The sequence below is a fragment of the Mustelus asterias genome, chromosome 10, assembly GCF_964213995.1.
Source record: "Mustelus asterias chromosome 10, sMusAst1.hap1.1, whole genome shotgun sequence".
NCBI classification, from domain to species: Eukaryota; Metazoa; Chordata; class Chondrichthyes; order Carcharhiniformes; family Triakidae; genus Mustelus; species Mustelus asterias.
In genome coordinates this window covers 28420364-28437217 of record NC_135810.1, presented here as the reverse complement: position 1 = coordinate 28437217, position 16854 = coordinate 28420364, and positions in this window count along the sequence as shown.

Sequence of the window (16854 nt, the reverse complement as noted above, 5' to 3'; positions counted from 1 at the left end):
GTTGCCCAATAAATGTTAGAAGTATTAAAACTAGTTCTAACCCCTGGATAACTATGGTATTAATGCTCCCAACTTTCCAATGGAGCACACACTCCACCACCATCCGCCCACCTTCCAGTCCAAAGATGTGCGGGTTAGGTTGATTGGCCAGGTTAAAAAATTGCCCCTTAGAGTCCTGGGATGTGTAGGTTAGAGGGATTAGCGGGTAAAATATGTGGGGGTAGGGCCTGGGTGGGATTGTGGTCGGTGCAGACTCGATGGGCCGAATGGCCTCCTTCTGCACTGTAGGGTTTCTATGATACCCTCTCCGACCACCTGACCCCACCCCAACCACCCAACTACACCCCCGACCTCCCTGTGGCCAGCCCCAGAATTAATCAGGGTAGAAACTAAGAAGGCAATGGGGTTTTCACCGACACCTCCCTATGTGATTCAATGCTCCTCACAGCCAAACTCACCCCGGGAAGGGCAGTAAATTCCACCTGTTGTTTCTACCATTGTCTAAACATCACGCGGAAAGGTGAATTTCTTACCTTTGATAAAGTTATGGTGCTAAGCCTAATAGTTTCTCTCAAACACAGGCATTTTTATCTATATCAAATGTATTTCAAAGGATATTCTGTATTGATAAATTTGAAGATACCCCAAAGCTGTAGGATTGTCCTGGGCTCATGTTTAAAAATGCTCGAAAAAAGAATTTGACAATACCTCAAGTTGAAGAGACATGGTTGAGAGAGGATAAAGGAAATTGTTTGTGCAGCAGTGATTTACTTCAATACCCTAGGGACAGGCAATGGGCGAACAGCAACGGAAACAGAAAATGCTGGAGAATCTCTGCAGGACTGACAGCATCTGTAGAAAAAGAATAGAGCCAACGTTTTGAGTCTAGACGACTCTTTTTCCAGCATTTCCTGTTTTTGTGTTGTGGTGACGGTTATTGCCTGTCATTTGCGTGGGGCGAATGTTACTTGCCACTTGTCAGTCGGAGCCTGGATATTGTCTAGATGTTGTTGAATTTGAACATGGACTGCTTCTCTATCTGAGGAGTCGCAAACATTGTGCAATCATTGGCGAAAATACCCACTTCTGACCTTATGATGGAGGGAAGGTCATTGATGAAGCAGCAGGAGATGGTTGGCGCTCGGACACTACCCTGAGGGATTCCTGCAAATATGTCCTGGAGCTGAGATGACTGACCCTCCACAGCCACAACCATCTGCCTATGCAGACAGCGGAGAGTTTGCCCCCTGATACCCATTGATTTCAGTTTTGCTAGGGCTCCTTGATGCCACACTCAGTTGAATGTGGCCTTAATACTTACTAAATTTCACGAGAGGCACTGAAGAACTAGTTGCACAGCAAATGATGGAAAGCTTATTTTGGGAATGATGGAAAGGATATGAAAACATTCCACTATGACAATAGATTGGCAGGTTTAGTTATGAAGAGAAATTATGCATATTTTTATGCAAAATAAACATTTTCAGAGGAAACATTTAGATGCTCACATTATAAGTTGAAAAGGTGAGAATTATTTTCAATTAGTCAGTAACTGAAGTAAATTAAAATGAAATCATCTGCAGAAAAAAGATAGACCATTTTCTCTGAAAATCAGCTTTGGGGCACAGAACTTCATACCAGAAATAAGAGTGGAAGCAATGTTTTGTTTTAAATTGGAAGTAGAAAAATACTTGGAAAAGATAAATGTAAAAGGTTATAATGAAAGGGAAGGGAATAGGACTTTTAGTAGGTCTAATAGACAAAGACTGATGGGCCAACTCCTTCTACACTGTACCATTCTTTGATTCTTAAGCGCTGTAAAGCTTTCTGATTGCTTCTCTCACTGACTCAGGTAAATTTATGATTGTAAGCTAACAGCAGGGAACTTAGAGCAGTGAAAGAGGCCATTTGACCCATCATACCTACGCTGGCTCTTTGAAAGAGCAGACTTGCTTAGTCCTGCATTTTTGTCACACCTTATGAGTGCCACATCTGCAAACACGTCTCCAATTCTCTTTTAAAATTCTTTCATTGCATCTTCAGATAGAACATTCTAGATAAAAGCAACTCTTTAATGCTGCTCTCTGTAGCTGACTCCAATTTGCTCAGAGAAAAGAAAAATAATAATGGATCCAAACTTGACCATGGAAACACCACTGCAAACCACCTCCCAGTCTGAAAAAAAATCACCCGTCCACTGCCATCCTTTGCATCCAGCCATTTGCAGCCACACTGACACATGGGGTGGTACGGTGGCACATTGGTTAGCACTACTGCCTTACAGTACCAAGAACCCAGGTTCGATTCCTGGATTGGGTCACTGTCTGTGTGGAGTATGAACGTGCTCCCCGTGTCCGTGTGGGTTTCCTCCGGGTGCTCCTGTTTCCTCCCACAGTCTGAAAGACATGCTGGTTAGGTGCATTGACCATGCTAAATTCTCCTTCAGTGTACCCGAACAGGCACCAGAGTGTGGCGACTAGGGGATTTTCACAGTAACTTCATTGCAGTGTTAATGTAAGCCTACTTGTGACACTAATAAGTAAACTTTAAAACATGCCTCTTAATTCTGTGGGTTTCCATTTTCTTTTCAAGCCTCTTTTATGGCATTTTGTCAAATATCTTCTAAAAAATATAGCTGGGTAAATAATAAAAATTATGATACGAAGTGAAATGGTTAGTCACTATGTAAGTTGTAAAATCCGGTGATTCATTTAACAAATGCAAATCCCCTGGATCAAGGGATGACCTTCTCATTTGTCGAGTTTACAGTGATTATTCTGCCACTTGGTCTGTCGGGCGACACTTCCCAGCACTGTGCAGCTTTGTTTGGTTCTCTCTACAAGTGCATAAGAGGTTTGTACTGAAGCCCCAGTGACAGAGGTCGGCCGAAGAGGGGCCTTGGCCTGTCCTGAACCTGTTTAGCAAGGACCATTCTCGCCCTGGTACTTCCAAGCCTGCCATTCGACAGGTGAGGTTGTCACAAGAGACTTGTTAGTGACTTCTGTGTTCACCATTATTTGATCCAAAGGGTATTTGCTGGCAGATCTTGCTCAGGAAGGTTGCTCCATATGGGCCACTGAGATGGAAGGCCGGCAGCAGTTGCGTTGAACAGGTCATTAGGAAGTGGTACGTGAGGTGCCGCATGGATGGTTTCAACCAGCTTGTATCCATGGGTTTGTGGTAGAGTGATGTTTGCAAACTCAGGAAACCAGGAGAGGATTGTTGAGTGGAGGGTTCTAGTTATGATGCATTCAATTGAATGTCCACAAAGTTAGATGTGTTTCTTTCATTACACTGATAATTCTGAAATGTTCATTGTTGGGGCAATGTGCTGGGTTTTTTTTCAGTTATGCCCTCTTATACTGGAGGTGCTTCCAAATTTACGCATGCAATAAACTGTATTTTGTGCTCTGCCACTTGTCTCAAGTGTTGGTAAATTATAATATAAGTGCGTTATTTTTCTCGAACATGTGCTCAAAATCATTTGTGTATCACTGAAGGCAAAATCTGCCTTGAATCAGTGCAATCAGATAGCAACTTAAAATGTAATTTTAAAAATATGCTTCAAAAATATTCCTTGATACATTTAAGAGCGGTAACCAGGTGCAGTTTGATTAATGCAGCTGAAAAACGGTTTATCACAAAAAAGTAAACATTTTTAATTGCAATGTCAATGCACCACCTGTAAGCAACCTAATTTTAAATGACTGAAAATTTATTTCAAAAGAATGTCCAGAATCGTTAGTTATATTGGGGCATAACAGTCAGTTTCTTGGTACCTTTTCAAATAACAAACCAAAAATGGTTTACATAGAACAGTACAGCACAGAACAGGCCCTTCGGCCCACGATGTTGTGCCGAGCTTTATCTGAAACCAAGATCAAGCTGTCACACTCCCTATCATCCTGGTGTGCTCCATGTGCCTATCCAATAACCGCTTAAATGTTCCTAAAGTGTCTGACTCCACTATCACTGCAGGCAGTCCATTCCACACCCCAACCACTCTCTGCGTAAAGAACCTACCTCTGATATCCTTCCTATATCGCCCACCATGAACCCTATAGTTATGCCCCCTTGTAATAGCTCCATCCACCCGAGGAAATAGTCTTTGAACGTTCACTCTATCTATCCCCTTCATCATTTTATAAACCTCTATTAAGTCTCCCCTCAGCCTCCTCCGCTCCAGAGAGAACAGCCCTAGCTCCCTCAACCTTTCCTCATAATACCTACCCTCCAAACCAGGCAGCATCCTGGTAAATCTCCTCTGCACTCTTTCCAGCGCTTCCACATCCTTCTCATAGTGAGGTGACCAGAACTGCACACAATAGTCCAAATGTGGTCTCACCAAGCTCCTGTACAGTTGCAGCATAACCCCATGGCTCTTAAACTCCAACCCCCTGTTAATAAAAGCTAACACACTATAGGCCTTCTTCACAGCTCTATCCACTTGAGTGGCAACCTTTAGAGATCTGTGGATATGGACCCCAAGATCTCTCTGTTCCTCCACAGTCTTCAGAACCCTACCTTTGACCCTGTAATCCACATTTAATTTAGTCCTACCAAAATGAATCACCTCACATTTATCAGGGTTAAACTCCATTTGCCATTTTTCAGCCCAGCTCTGCATCCTATCTATATCTCTTTGCAGCCTACAACAGCCCTCCACCTCATCCACTACTCCACCAATCTTGGTGTCATCAGCAAATTTACTGATCCACCCTTCAGCCCCCTCCTCTAAGTCATTAATAAAAATCACAAAGAGCAGAGGACCAAGCACTGATCCCTGTGGCACTCTGCTAGCAACCAACCTCCAATCCGAAAATTTTCCATCCCTCACCACCCTCTGTCTTCAATCAGACAGCCAGTTACCTATCCAATCGGCCAACTTTCCCTCTATCCCACACCTCCTCACTTTCATCATAAGCCGACCATGGGGGACCTTATCAAACGCCTTACTAAAATCCATGTATATGACATCAACTGCCCTACCTTCATCAACACACTTAGTTACCTCCTCAAAAAATTCTATCAAATTTGTGAGGCACGACTTGCCCTTCACGAATCCATGGTGACTATCCCGGATTAATCTGCATCTTTCTAAATGGTCGTAAATCCCATCCCTAAGGACCTTTTCCATCAATTTACCAACCACCGAAGTAAGACTAACCGGTCTATAATTACCAGGATCATTTCTATTCCCTTTCTTAAACAGAGGAACAACATTCGCCATTCTCCAGTCCTCTGGCACCATCCCCGTGGACAGTGAGGACCCAAAGATCAAAGCCAAAGGCTCTGCAATCTCATCCCTTGCCTCCCAAAGAATCCTAGGATATATTTCATCAGGCCCAGGGGACTTATCGACCTTCAGTTTATTCAAAACTGCCAGGACATCCTCCCTCCGAACATCTATTTCCTCCAGCCTATTAGCCTGTAACACCTTCTCTTCCTCAAAAACATGGCCCCTCTCCTTGATGAACACTGAAGAAAAGTATTCATTCATCACCTTGCCTATCTCTACTGACTCCATACACAAGTTCCCACTACTGTCCTTGATCAACCCTAATCTCACCCTGGTCATTCTTTTATTCCTCACATAAGAGTAAAAACCCATTAAACAAGGTCTGTAACCCTTGATGGCCAAGACTGGCAGCTTCACTGTCTGATTCTGTTGCTATACACAAAGTCTTCAGTGTCTCTCTGGTATATGTGGACAAAACAGCACCTGATTCACTTAGTCTTAATGGTTGGGACCCTTTTTGAAGATAACAAAATGCCTGGAACCCTATGACTATGGCCGCCGCCCCTGTATCAACTTGCATTTTGAGCACTAAGCCATTTACCAGCAAAGTTCTCTTTTGGGGACACTTTGCTTAGATGGGCCTGATTTAGGTGAATGATTCAGATCCCTGGCTGGGCTCCTCATCCAAATTGTTTAAGGGAGTTAAGCTAATAGTCGCTGTCATTTGCTTTTACACTGACCGTATTGGTTGCTTTGCTCTGCCTTTAAGTGACCTTTCTTGTTATACTTGAAGCAGAGATAGCATCGACAAACTTCTTGTGAATGTTCTCCCCCACATCAAAATCACACTTCAGCCCTCACTGTTTCACCTCTTCTGGTGACTCTTCTGGCACTGTTGTGTCCACTCCTGGGCTGTTTTGCACCACAACTGTTTCCCGTCACAAATGATTTACCTTGTTTAGCGCACCTTGCAAACATTTTAACTCTGTTACTCCCTGCTCTGCACATTCTTCTTGAAAACATACAATATTTTGGCCTCAACTGCTTGCTGTGGTAGCAAATTTCATCGGCTTACCACCCCCAGGGTGAAGAAATTTCTCCTCATCTCAGTCCTAAATAGTTTACCCTGAATTCTTAGATGATGACCACTGGTTCTGGACAATCTCACTATTGGGAATATTCCTCCTGCATCGGACCTGTCTCGTCCAGTTAGAATTTTATAGGTTTTTATGAGACCCCCCCATTCTTTTGAGCTGCAGCCAATATAATCCTAACCAACTCAATCCTCATACCTCAATCTTTCCATCTCATGAATCAGTCTGTTAAATCTTCTCTGCACTCCCTCTGGAGCAAGAACATCCTTGCTCAGATAAGAAGACCAAAACTGCACACAATATTCCAGGTGGGGCTTCACCAAGGCTCTGTATAATTGCATGAAGTCATCCCCGCTCCTACACTCGAATCCTCTCACTATGAAGGTGAGCATGCCATTTACCTTCTTTACCTGTATGCTTACCATCAGCAACTGGTGTATGAAAACAACCAGGTCTCATTGTACATTCCCCTTTCTTAATTTATAGCCATTCAGATAATAACCTGTCTTCCTATTATTGCTACCAAAGTGGATAACCTCACATTTATCCACATTATATTGCATCTGCCATGCATTTGCCCACTCACTCAACTTGTTCAAATCACACTGAAGCATCTCTGCATCCTCCTCACAGCTCATCTTCCCACCCAGCTGTGTCATTTGCGAATTTTTGTTCCCTAATCTAATTCATTAATATATATAGTGAATAGCTGGAGTCCTAAAACTGATCCCTGCGGTACCCCACTATTCATTGCCTGCCACTTCTTTGTTCCCCATTATAAATTCCCCTTTTCTGACTGTAAGCCACATTTGTCTTCACCAATCTTTTTACTCTACACCTGCCTATAAAAAATTTTACAGTCAGTTTTTATAGAAACTTAGAAACTAGAAGCAGGAGTAGGCCATTTGACCCTTCGAGCCTGCTCTGCTATTCATTTTGATCATGGCTGATCATCAAAATCAATATCCTGATCCCCCTTTCGCCCTATATCCCTTGATCCCTTTAGCCCCAAGAGCTGTATCTAATTTCTTCTTGAAATCACACAATGCTTGGGCCTCAACTACTTTCTGTGGCAGTGAAGTCCACACATTCACCACTCTCTGGGTGAAGAAATTTCTCCTCACCTCGGTGCTAAAAGGTTTACTCTTTATCCTCAAACTATGACCCTGAGTTCTGTACTCCCCACCATCGGGAACATTGTTTCTGAATCTACTCTGTCTAATTCGGTTAGAATTTTATAAGTTTCTGTGAGAACGCCTCTCACTCTTCTAAACTCCAATGAATATAATCCTAACTGACTTAGTCATCCCAGGAATTAGCCTGCTAAACCTTTGCTGTATTCACCCACATGGCAAGGACCTCCTTCCTCAGATAAGGACACCAAAACTGCACACAATACTTTAGGTTTGGACTCAACAATGCCCTATACAATTGCAGTAAAACATCCCTATTCTCATACTCAAATCCTCTTGCAATGAGGGCCAATATATCATTTACCCTCTACTGCCTGCTGTACCTGTGTATTTACTTTCAGCGACTGATAAAGCTTAGCACAACATCAACTTTCAGATAAAGCTCGGCACAACATCGTGGGCCGAAGGGCTTGTTCTGTGCTGTACTGTTCTATGTTCTATGATGCACCAGGACACCAAGGTCTCGTTGAGTATCCACCTCTCTCAATTTACACCCATTCAAATAATAATCTGTCTTCCTATTTTTGCTATCAAAGTGGATAACCTCACATTTATCGATATTATACAGCATCTGCTATGCAGATGCGCACACACTCAGCCTGTCCAAATCACGTTGAAGCATCTCTGCAGCCTTCTCACAGCTCACCCTCCCATCCAAATTTGTATCATCTGCAAATTTGGTGACAATACATTTAGTTCCCTCTGCCAAATCATGAATATATAATGTGAACATTTGGAGTCCTAGCACAGATCCCTGTGGTGCCTCACTAGTCACTGCCTGCCAATTGGAAAAAGACCCATTTATGCCAATATTTTGCTTCCTATCTGCTAACCAGCTTTCGATCCATCTCAAGATACTACCTGCAATCCCATGCGCTTTAACTTTACATAGTAGTCTGCGATGTGAGACCTTGTCGAAATTCTTCTGAAAGTCTAAGGAGGCAATTCTCCCCCAAAAATTCTAAGTGCCAAAAACTGGAGTAACTCTCACCAATTATTTTAGCGTGGTTTTCAGAATGAATCTCCTACAGTCTGAGCATTGTAGAGTGCCCTAGCATGACTTACTCTGAAAATCAGGAGGTGGGGCCTATTCTCACCAGAAATACAGCAGCATAGCCCTGAGCGGACCACTGGGCATGCACTGACCTGTTAGCACTGAGATCAGCGCATGCACAGTGGCCCCACATTGCTGGCCTTCTGACCACTGGACAGCTTGATCGCTGGCCAGCCCCGGGACACCACATTGCTGCCACTCCGACGCCCTCCCCATCCTCCAATCACTGGCCTCCCAGACCTCTCCGGGCAAGTCCAAATGTCCCCCTTCCCCCGGCCAGCCCCGATCTTTCCCACCTCCAGCAGTCCCAAACCCCCAGCCTCTGGCAGTCAAGCCCCTCCCCCCCCCCCCCACCAGCAATCTCAATCCTTCCCCATCCAGATGGCCAGCCCCGATCACCCCCTTCTCTCCCTCTGCCACCAATCCCAGTGCAGACTGGCAGCGGGAACCCCCACCAATTGCTCCCCCATAGGCCCCACCCCCAATAGTCTCCACCCTCTCTTGCCATGCCCCCTTGTCACTGCCGATGCCCAATAGGTAGTGCCAAGGTACCCATTGGGCATTGCCAGTTTGTCCCTTGGGAAATGCTGGGGGCCAGGCTGGCACTGCCAAGGGGGCAAACCCCCATTACCTCCAACCTCCTTGGGGGGGTTTCAATAGCCTCTATCCCCTCCAGCGGGGTCAGCCACCCATTCCCCATTCATGGAGAGCTATTGTAAACCCCACTGGAGTGAACCACTTCTGGTGGGGTGGGGAAAGGGTGGGGAGGCGGATTGAGGGTGACGCTAGCAGCCCAGAAGATTCAGATTTCAGCTAATTAAATGCTAATGATAATTTAAATATTTAAATACTCCAAAAATCTTGGCGCCGGAAATGCACGGAGGTCATGGTGCCCAGCTCCACTGATGCTTCCCAGCCCGTTGCATTGCTAGAGCAGTGCAGCGGGTTGGAGAATCGCCCCCGAAGTAGACCACAACTCTCCATTTAATGAAAAATTCTATCATATTATTGTCACTCATCCCCAAGGGGCATCGCACAACTAGATTGCCAATTCTTCCTTTCTCATTGCACAATATCCAGTCCATGCTGGCCTGGTTTCTGGTTGGTTTCTCAACATATTGGTCCAGAAAACCATCCTACATTCACAGCAGGAAATCCTCCCCAACAGTATTAAGACTGAATTGATTTGTCCCATCTATATGCAGATTAAAGTCACTCATAATTACAAATGTTCTTTTATCACCTACGTCGCTAATTTCCGGTTTAATGCTGTTCCAACATCAACAGTACAGTTTGGGTGTCTACATACAACCAATTCTAACATTTTTTGCCCCTTAGTGTTTCTCAACTTTAGCCACATAGATTCCACATTGTCAGAGCTAATACCCTTCCTCTTTCCTTTCCACATTCTCCCAGTTGGGCCTCTCCCTGATCTTCCAGCTGGGCCTCCCCCTGATCTGTGGCCTCTATTGGCACCCTCCATAAGAACATAAGAAATAGGAGCAGAAGTAGGCCATCTAGCCTCTCAAGCCTGCTCCGCCATTCAATAAGATCATGGCTGATCTGATAGTGGGTTCTGTTCCACTTACCCGCCCGCTGCCCATAACCCTTCATTCCCTTAATGGTTAAAAATCTATCTATCTGTGACTTAAACACATTTAACGAGGTAGCCTCTACTGCTTCATTGGGCAGAGAATTCCAAAGATTCACTACCCTCTGGAAGAAGAAGTTCCTCCTCAACTCTGTTCTAAATTGACTCCCCTGTATTTTGAGGCTATGCCCCCTGTTCTTGTTTCCATTGTAAGTGGAAATAACCTCGCTGCTTCTACCCTGTCTCGCCCCTTCATTATCTTATCTGTCTCTATTAGATCTCCCCTCAACCTTCTCAACTCCAATGAGTAGAGGCCCAGTCTACTCAATCATTCCTCATAAGCTAACCCCCCCATCTCTGGAATCAACCTGGTGAACCTTCTCTGTACTCCCTCCAAAGCTAATATATCCTTTCTTAAATAAGGAAACCAAAATTGTACACCGTACTCTAGCTGTGGCCTCACCAGTATCCTGTACAGTTGCAGCATGACTTCCCTGCTTTTATACTCCATTCCTCTCGCGATAAAGGCCAACATTCCATTTGCCTTCTTCATTACCTGCTGCACCAACAAACTGAGTTTTTGTGATTCATGCACAAGGACCCCCAGGTCCCTCTGCACAGTAGCATGTTGTAATTTTTCACCATTCAAATAATGGTCCATTTTACTATTATTCCTTCCAAAGTGGATAACCTCACACTTACCAACGTTATACTCCATCTGCCAGATCCTTGCCCACTCACTTAGCCTATCCAAATCTCTCTGCAGACTCTCTGTGTCCTCCACGCAATTTGCTTTCCCACTCATCTTTGTGTCATCCGCAAACTTTGTTACCCTACACTTGGTCCCCTCCTCCAGATCATCTATGTATATGGTAAATAGTTGAGGCCCCAGCAACGATCCCTGTGGTACGCCACTAGTCACTGATTGCCAATCGGAAAAGCACCCATTTATTCCAACTCTCTGCTTTCTGTTAGATAGCCAATCCTCAATCCACGCTAACACTTTACCCCCAACTCTGTGTACCTTTATCTTATGTAGCAACCTTTTGTGAGGCACCTTATCGAATGCCTTCTGGAAATCTAAATACACCACATCCACCGGTTCCCCTCTGTCAACCGCACTCATTATATCCTCAAAAAATTCCAGTAAATTAGTCAAACATGACTTTCCCTTCATGAATCCATGCTGCCTCTGCTTGATTGAACCATTCTTTTCCAGGTGTCCTGCTATTTCTTCCTTAATGATAGATTCCAGCATTTTCCCAACTACGGATGTTAAGCTAACCAGCCTATAGCTACCTGCCTTTTGTCTACCTCCCTTTTTAAACAGTGGCGTTACATTAGCTGTTTTCCAATCAGCTGGCACCTCCCCAGAGTCCAGTGAATTTTGATAAATTACAACTAATGCATTTGCTATTTCTTCTGCCGTTTCTTTTAGTACTCTGGGATGCATTCCATCCGGACCAGGGGACTTGTCTACCTTTATCCCATTAGCCTACCCAGCACTACCTCTTTAGTAATAGTGATCATTTTAAGGTTCTCACCCCCTACAGTCCCATGACCGTCAATTATTGGTATGCTATTTGTGTCCTCCACTGTGAAGACCAACACAAAAAACTTGCTTAAGGCCTCGGCCATTTCCTCGTTTCCTATTATTAAATCCCCCTTCTCATCTTCTCAGGGACCAACATTTACTTTAGCCACTCTTTTCCGTTTTATATATTTGTAAAAACTTTTACTATCAGTTTTTATATTTTGTGCTAGTTTACTTTCATACTCTATCTTTCCTTTCTTTATTGCTTTCATAGTTGTTCTTTGTTGTTTTTTAAAGCCTTCCCAATCTTCTAGCTCCCCACTAATTTTGGCCACTCTGTATGCATTGGTTTTTAATTTGATACTCTCCTTTATTTCCTTCGTTATCCATAGCTGGTTATCCCTTTTCTTACATTCCTTCTTTTTCACTGGAATATACTTTTGCTGAGTACTGAGAAAAATCTCCTTAAAAATCCTCCACTGTTCCTCAATTGTCCCACCAATTAGTCTGTGTTCCCAGTCTACATTAGCCAACCCCGCCCTCATCCTATTGTAATCCCCCTTGTTCAAGCAGAGGACACTGGTTTGGGACCCTACTTTCTCACCCTCCATCTGTATTAGAAATTCAACCATATTGTGATCACGCATTCCAAGAGGATCCCTCACAAGGAGATTATTAATTTTACCTGTCTCATTACACAGGACCAGATCCAAGATAGCTTGCTCCCTCGTAGGTTCTGTAACATACTGTTCGAGGAAACTATCGCAACAGCATTCTAAGAACTCTTTCTCAAGACCACCGTGTCCGACTTGAGTTGACCAATCAATATGGAGGTTAAAATCCCCCATGATTATTGCTGTTCCATTTTTACATGCATCTGTTATTTGTTTGTTTATAGCCCGCCCCACCTTGAAGTTATTATTTGGGGGCCTATAGACTACGCCCACCATGAAGCCCTGAGAAGTACAGGTGCCTATGCTGGTGACCAGTCGGCATCTGGATCCCCCTTCCTGGATTCTCAATGAATCCACTAGAATTCCAGTTCATTCGTTGCTTCCAGTAAAATCCAGTTCAAACCAGTTAACCACCAATTAGTATTAGTTAAGGCTTTAACATGTCTGAATTGTTTTCCCTCTGGGAGGCAATATTTGAATATACTGCACCAACCATTTCAAGTTTTTATTTCAATATTTGAAGAATTATTTCAAGTGTCTTTAAAAGAACACAATTTTTAATGTTCAGAGTCTTGGAGGCAGTGATTTTTATTTCCAAGTGTCCTGTGTTTTCTTTCTTGGACTTGGTAACCCCTCGGTCTGTGATTGTGTAACCTGTTAGATTTATAATGCTTGGCTGCAGCTCTGCATTGATATTAGTGAAACATTGCCATGTCTTGCACAATATTGGAAAGTAATTTATTGTGTTTATTGGCAATTGACAATCAAAGTTGAACAATATACTGTCATTTAGTACTAGTGTTTTGCTTTGAATTAAACAATGTCTATTTGCTCAAAACAAACTAGAGAGAATGATCAGAAATAAAGTAGCTCTTGGTATAATGCTGTTACACGCAAAAATTTTAATTTGGGACCATATTTCCTTCTGCAATACGTGCCAATTATTGAGCTTTGTGCTCAGACAAACTTGCTGCTGGCACAGATTAATTGCTTAACCTCTCAAAGGCAAAAATAAACTTCAGTTATTGGCATTATTCAGACTGAGTTGGACTGAGAATCCTTAAGTGCAGAAGGAGGCCATTCGGCCCAGCGAACCTGCACCAACAGCAATCCCACACAGGCCCTATCCCCGCAACCTCACATATTTACCTTGCTAACCCCCTTGGGATGCTAAAAGGCAATTTAGCATGACCAATTCATCTAACTCGCACATCTTTAGAAGCACTCATTTCCGTTTGACGAAATACACTGCATGGCATCTTACTGTATTTTTTGCAAAGTGAGGGACTCGGACTGAAAACCGGCATGTAGCTCACCAGCTGCACACACCAGTTTTTTCCAGAACATGAGCCTCTTGGAGTGAAAAAAACAATGAGTGGATGGGGCTAATGCCATCACTCTGGCGGGGAGGGGCCTGATAGATCCGGTATAGGCGGCTCCACAGAGATTGGGCCGCCATCTTTCAAGGGCACCCTAATTAACACTAAATGAAACATCCTCCACCCCTGCATCCCAGCATGGAGGAAATGGGAACTCCCTCATCCCTGGCACAAATATCACCACCACTCCCTCCCCCAACCACCGTGGAATTTTTGCTGACATTCTCCCCCCATCACTGTCCACTCCCCCCCCTCCCCAATGTGCCTACAAGTACTGCCCTCACTGATCACTATCCTCTCCTGCCCCTCCCCCCACATGCCTGCAAATTTCCCCCTCACTCTTCTCCCAACCCCCCACCACTGCCAGACATAATTGGAAACCCCCCCTCCCTCATTGGGCTCCAACGACAGCCCACCCCTGGCACTGCCAGCAGCACAGGTTGGCACTTCCAGGTTGGCAAGTTCTTAAAGATAATGGGCAGTTGAGCCAACCTGCTCTGTGCGTGAGGCTAAATTACTGGGCATCTGTGTCAATTTTCAATTCATGGGGGATCTCTGGTACATTACTGTACAACATACATGTTAAAAACAGTGAGATCACAAACTGTTCATTTTCTGGCAGGTTCTGAACCATCAAAATCTCCTCTGCACGGAGTTAACCAGGTACAGCAAGCCCTTTTAATTTGATCTGATTAGATAAAGTGTAAAATCCATTACCGCGCAAATAAAGTTACATTGAAAGTCAGTCACTTAGTTTCATATCTTCTTTCCATCAGTGCAAAACTACCATAGAAGACAGGTTAATACATTTTAGAATGTACAGAATGGATTGAAAACAACGAGCTCCAGTACATCTAATTTCAATGGCATTAGCTTCTTAGAATTAGATGAAAAGAGCATTGTGCTTATTATTATAATGTCCCCAAAATGAGGTTTCCATTGTATTCATAATTTTTAGATGAAGTGATATGTAAGCAGATTTAGATATGAAGCATATCAAGTATTTAAAAGAGTACATCCATGGTGAATACTTTAATGCTGAGTTAATTTTCATTTCTAGTACATGAGTCACCTGGCCAAAATATAGGTAGGAAAGCAAGGTCCTGATCTAATTATCACCCCAGAGATTATCAATTGACCATGTGGCTAATTGCATATCTCCTTAGAGAAAGATTTACTCAATTTAATTGTTCTTTGCTTGACGACAAACTACCTAATGCTAAAATGGGAAATCTCCCATTGGAATAGCATTGCTCAAGGACAATATTTAAAAAATAAGATTCTATACACAAAGAAAAACAAGAAAGTCCCACATTTGGGGTAAGATTAATTTTGGGACCAATTTGGAGACAATGCAAAGTTCAGTGTCAGCAGATTCACCTAACTAATGTTGTCCCAGGCAACAGTTTCAGATTCCACCTTTAGACAAAAAAATATTTTACATTGGGTATTATATAGATCTGCTTCAGCCTTGTCCCTTAGGAAAGCAGCAAAATAAATGATCACACTTCCAAAAGTGAAACTGCTGCTAAAAGTAAGAGAAAAGACAAGTTCTACTTGTAGAGTTCTGCTCATACAATACTTACTTTGCAAGGAAAGCAGTAGATGTTGGAATGGAATCAGGATGAAGCTAAAGATGTGACTGTAACACAGTTCAAATTGAAATTTTGGAAGATTCTTTTTTCAGGCGGGAGGCGAGGGAATAGAGACCAGCAAAGCAATCTAAAATTCAAAAGTGGTGGTTGAAAGTTCTATCACCATTGGTCAAACAGAGAGCATATAGTTCTGCAGAAGAGTCATATGGAGTCAAAATATTAATTGTTTTCCTCTCTCCGCAGATGCTGCCAGATCTGTTGAGTTTATCCAGCATTGCCTGCTTCTATTTCAGATTTCCAGCATCCACTGTAACTTGGTAAATGGTAACGATTTCTAATGATGTGTTTCACTTGGCAGAATAGTAACAAGAATGAAATAATCAATATGATAAAGTACATGATTCTTAAACATTAATATCTTAAGGTAATTAGAATTATACAGCAATTCTAAGCTGCTTATTGAGACATAATAATAGGAGACATGGGTAATAAATGGTTCACTATAAACACACACACACACACAAAAGTTCCCTGTGTTCAATCAGTAGAAAGGAAGTCTTAAAGCCGCCGCCTTCTCCTGGGCCTGAATTTTTGCCTGTCGGACTCACACACTTCCAGTCCTGGAAACGGGCGCAAAATGTGTTTCTGGCTGTGAAATGTGCACTGGGAAAGGCTCAGCGCTGTCAGGGATGGTGGATAGAGGGTAGGTGCCAAGAAAAGGGAGGGTGGGAGCTAGCACTTCTAATGTGCTCCCTAAGAGACACAGTCACTGCAGATATGGCTCAGTGAGCTGCAGACCTGTAAAAAATGAACTGCAATGGAGAAATGATGCAAAGCGTGCTTAGGCAGCACATTCAAACACAAAACTCAGTCCCCAGATAGCTTGGTTAATTTTATTTCAGCCCGGACAGTTAATCCCGCCCTGGATAGAGTTGCAGTTAAAACATCAAGGCTGCCTGACCAATTGGCCCATCCGCCAACCATAAAAGCAAATGGGCCACATAAAATTGCATTCAATTGGCCCCTTAATGGGCCAAATTTCCTGTTTGCCAGCGGGCGTGCTTCTGACTGCCGCGTGTTTCCGCTGACTGAAATATCGAACCGGTGTGCGATGATGCCATAATGTATGAACAACGTCTTCTCACGCAATTTCATGTGCTTTCGGGTCGGATGCAGGCCTGCTGAGCAATATAAAATTCTGGCCTAAGTATCATCCTTGATTATTTGCAGGTTGCCAAACAATGTATGCTGTGATTTGCTGTGGGACAGGGAAATGAGGCAGGACTCAAGCCTATCTCAGCACGAAGAAGGGTTGAACTCTGTGCAGGTAGTATTTATGGATTTCTTACAGTGCAAAAGCAGGCCATTTGGCCCATCAAATCTGTGCAGACTGTCCAACAGAGCATCTTACCCAGACCCTATCCCTGTAACCCCATGCATCTACCATGGCTAATCCCCCTAACCTACACACCTTGGGGCAATTTAGCATGGCCAATCCACC